Here is a 5,000-nt window from a genome sequence, read left to right as displayed (position 1 = left end):
CAGCAGCCATCCACAGTCCTCACACTAGAGATTCCCAGTTAGAAGGCAACATCGCAACATTCCGTGCTCAACGAGGCTCATGTCGCACGCCCAAAGGCACCCGATTCCAACCAATCGAACATGTTCTGGCACCACACACCTTCAAAACATAGGGCTGGCCCAAGGCTGGCCAAGCATCACCACAACGTCACACACTCAACGAGGTTCATGCCGCACGCCCGAAGGCACCCAACTCCACCCCACCTTGCATGTTTCATCATTGTACCAGCCATCAACCATCCTCAAGCCAGCCCAAGTTAGAAGGCAACATCGCAACATTCCATTCTCAACAAGGCTCATGTCACACGCCCAAAGGCGCACCCAACACTGCCTCACCGTGCAAGTTTCGCCACCGCACGGCCGCCGTCAACCGCCCTCGTCCGCCGACCACCACCCCCATGCCCCAAGCATATGTCCATGTGCGGCGCATAGTGCTTGGGGCATGGGGGTGGCAAAAGATATAGGGGTACCCCTTGTGCCCAGCCCATGCAGACTAGTCACCCCCCTATATAGTACATTTTGAGGCATTTTTGGTCTGCCAGGCATAGATACGATTTTTCTAAGCGGTCATACAGCCAAATATCTCAAGTTTTAGAATGTTTTTTTCCATGAACTCAATTGATTCATGAATTGGACATTCTAATGGATCTAGAAATCAAGTTTCATAATTTTTAAACCAACCAATTTTTTTTTAATGAATTTTTAAATATTAAATAATAAGAAATTAGAAAAAATAGCTAGATTTGTCAAAAAAATCTGAAATTTTGTGAGAATCATTCTTTCATGTTTCTTAGCTCCCAGAAATTTTTTTACAACAAACTGACCACTCCACATGTACTTCCACAATTAATGGGTGATGGATGGGGAGCACGCGGGCAGGGCGGGGCGGGGGGAGCGCGCGGGAGCACGCGGGCGGGGCGGGACGGGGCGCGCGCGCGGGAGAAGGCTGGCGGGGCGGGACGGGGGCGCGCGCGCTGGAGCATGAGGGCGAGCGCGCGGGGGCAACCGCCCTCGACCTCTGACCACCACCCCGTCAACCGCCCTCGACCTCCGACCACCACCCCGATGCCCCAAGCATATGCCCATGTGCGGCGCATAGTGCTTGGGGCATGGGGGTGGCGGAAGATATAGGGGGTAGCCCCGTGCCCAGCCCATGCAGACTAGTCACCCCCCTATATTGTACATTTTGAGGCATTTTTTGTCTGTCAGGCCTAGATACGATTTTTCTGAGCGGTCATACGGTCAAATATCTCAAGTTTTAGATTGTTTTTTCCATGAACTCAATTGATTCATGAATTGGACATTCTAATGGATCTAGAAATCAAGTTTCATAGTTTTTCAACCAACCAATTTTTTTTAATGAATTTTTAAATATTAAATAATAAGAAATTAGAAAAAATAGCTAGAGTGGTCAAAAAATTCTTAAATTTTGTGGGAATCATTCTTTCATGTTGCTTAGCTCCCATGGAAAAAAATTACAACAAACCGACCACTCCACATTCACAACAATACAAGCATTGAAAATGAACATTCACTTTTCACGGGTATTGGGTTTGATGATATTTGTATAGTCCAAGGCTTTATACACGTTCTTACTTTCCACGGATGTTAGTTGTGATGAATTGTTGTAGGGGCTAACCTTCAAGGCTTTATACGTGTACTCACGCTTCATAGGCATTGGGTGAGATGTTTTTTTTATGGAGGTAACATCCAACACTTTTGATATGCTGTTGGTAGGACATGTATCGCACATAGCATAGGATGGGGCTTGGCGTGTGAGAGGGGAGTGGGGGTGCAGGGGTGTGCGGGGTGAGCGCGCGGGAGCGTGCGGGGGTGTGCGGGGGTGTGCAGGGGGGGGCTGCGCGGTGTGCGGGGGCGTGCGGGGTGAGCGTGCGGGGGTGTGCGTGGGCGTGCGGGGGTGTGCGGGGTGAGCGCGCGGGGGCGTGTAGGGGTGTGCGGGGTGAGCGCGCGGGGGCGTTCAGGGGTGTGCGGGGTGAGCGCGTGGGGGTGTGCGAGGGCGTGCGGGGGTGTGCGGGGTGAGCGCACGGGGGCGTGCGTGGGCGTGCGGGGTGAGCGCGCTGGGGTGTGCGAGGGCGTGCAGGGGGAGCGCGCGGGGGTGTCCGAGGGCGTGTGGGGTGAGTGCGCGAGGGCGTGCGGGGGCATGCGGGGTGAGTGCGCGGGGGCGTGCGGGGGGAGCGCGCGCGGGGGGCGTGCGGGGTGTGCGGTGGCGGGCGAGGGGAGTGCAGGTTAACCTCCAAGGGTTTGGATGTCTTGATTTTTCATAGAGGTTAACCTATGAAAGGGTTTTGTGGCTAGCATGCGTGCCTTTGGAGTGGGCATGTAGGCAAGGGTGTGAACATGGACTTGTAGTTGTGCTTGCGTTGGGTAGGTGTTGGTGGGCATGATTTGCGCGCAAGGGTGATAGGGGCGTTGCTGTGGCGTGGAGCTTGGCGCACACACGAGGGGGCGAGCACTGGCGCCCCATGCGCACGCCTTGGCCATAGGCCTAAGCGGGCACACGAGCGCTCAGGCCATGCTCCCACCCATGCATCATTCTCGCTAACACCCAAACCCACACCACCCCAACTCATGCATGCATGCATTCTAGATGGCCTTGCATTGGAGCATGTCCAATCATCGACACTTAACATGTAGAATCATTACTTTTTCTATAACCTCCATGACACTTCAAAGAAATAAATTGGTTTATTGTGTGGGGAGGGACGAATCAGAGCGACGAAGGGCTGAATCTCAGTGGATCGTGTCATTTGACACCACCCCACCAAACATGTTCCGCAACCACGCAGCCTTCAAAAGATAGGGCTAGCCCAAGGAAGGGAGGCATACCACAACAACGTCCCACAATCAACGAGGTTCATGCCGCACGCCCGAAGGCACCCGGCTCCACCCCACCTTGCATGTTTCGTCATCGTACCAGCAGCCATCCACAGTCCTCACACTAGAGATTCCCAGTTAGAAGGCAACATCGCAACATTCCGTGCTCAACGAGGCTCATGTCGCACGCCCAAAGGCACCCGATTCCAACCAATCGAACATGTTCTGGCACCACACACCTTCAAAACATAGGGCTGGCCCAAGGCTGGCCAAGCATCACCACAACGTCACACACTCAACGAGGTTCATGTCGCACGCCCGAAGGCACCCAACTCCACCCCACCTTCCATGTTTCATCATCGTACCAGCCATCAACCATCCTCAAGCCAGCCCAAGTTAGAAGGCAACATCGCAACATTCCATTCTCAACAAGGCTCATGTCGCACGCCCAAAGGCGCACCCAACACTGCCTCACCATGCAAGTTTCGCCACCGCACGGCCGCCGTCAACCGCCCACATCCGCCGTCCACCACCCCCACGCCCCAAGCATATGCCCATGTGCGGCGCATAGTGCTTGGGGCATGTGGGTGGCAGAAGATATAGGGGTACCCCCGTGCCCAGCCCATGCAGACTAGTCACCCCCCTATATAGTACATTTTGAGGCATTTTTGGTCTGCCAGGCCTAGATACGATTTTTCTGAGCGGTCATACAGCCAAATATCTCAAGTTTTAGAATGTTTTTTTCCATGAACTCAATTGATTCATGAATTGGACATTCTAATGGATCTAGAAATCAAGTTTCATAGTTTTTCAACCAACCAATTTTTTTTAATGAATTTTTAAATATTAAATAATAAGAAATTAGAAAAAATAGCTAGAGTGGTCAAAAAATTCTGAAATTTTGTGGGAATCATTCTTTCATGTTTCTTAGCTCCCAGAAAATTTTTTACAACAAACTGACCACTCCACATGTACTTCCACAATTAATGGGTGATGGATGGGGAGAACGCGCGGGCGGGGCAGGGGGCGCGCGCGCGGGAGCACGCGGGCGGGGCGGGGCGGGGGGCGCGCGCGCGGGAGAACGCGGGCGGGGCAGGGGGCGCGCGCGCGGGAGCACGAAGGCGGGGCGGGGCGGGGGGCGCGCGCGCGGGAGAAGGCGGGCGGGGCGGGGCGGGGGGCTCGCGCGCGGGAGCACGCGGGCAGGGCGGGGCGGGGGGGCGCGCGCGCGGGAGCACGCGGGCGGGCAGGGCAGGGGGCGCGCGCGCGGGAGCACGCAGGCGGGGCGGGACGGGGCGCGCGCGCGCGCTGGACCACGCTGGCGGGGCGGGACGGGGGCGCGCGCGCGCTGGAGCATGAGGGCGAGCGCTCGGGGGCAAGCACGCGGGGCGCACGCGGGTGGGGCAGGGCGGGGCTGGCGAGCGCGCGGGAACGTTTCGACACTGCCCACCGTGTGCGTGCCGCCACCGCACCACCGTCGTCAACCGCCCTCGACCTCCGACCACCACCCCGACGCCCCAAGCATATGCCCATGTGCGGCGCATAGTGCTTGGGGCGTGGGGGTGGCGGAAGATATAGGGGGTAGCCCCGTGCCCAGCCCATGCAGACTAGTCACCCCCCTATATAGTACATTTTGAGGCATTTTTGGTCTGCCAGGCCTAGATACGATTTTTCTGAGCGGTCATACGGTCAAATATCTCAAGTTTTAGAATGTTTTTTTCCATGAACTCAATTGATTCATGAATTGGACATTCTAATGGATCTAGAAATCAAGTTTCATAGTTTTTCAACCAACCAATTTTTTTTAATGAATTTTTAAATATTAAATAATAAGAAATTAGAAAAAATAGCTAGAGTGGTCAAAAAATTCTGAAATTTTGTGGGAATCATTCTTTCATGTTGCTTAGCTCTCAGGAAAAAAATTACAACAAACCGACCACTCTACATTCACAACAATACAAGCATTGAAAATGAACATTCACTTTTCACGGGTATTGGGTTTGATGATATTTTTATAGTCCAAGGCTTTATACACGTTCTTACTTTCCACGGATGTTAGTTGTGATGAATTGTTGTAGGGGCTAACCTTCAAGGCTTTATACGTGTACTCACGCTTCATAGGCATTGGG

The sequence above is a fragment of the Cucurbita pepo genome, chromosome 14 (genome assembly GCF_057944985.1).
Source record: "Cucurbita pepo subsp. pepo isolate OVF chromosome 14, ASM5794498v1, whole genome shotgun sequence".
In the NCBI taxonomy this organism is placed as follows: domain Eukaryota; kingdom Viridiplantae; phylum Streptophyta; class Magnoliopsida; order Cucurbitales; family Cucurbitaceae; genus Cucurbita; species Cucurbita pepo.
This window is presented reverse-complemented; position numbering follows the sequence as displayed.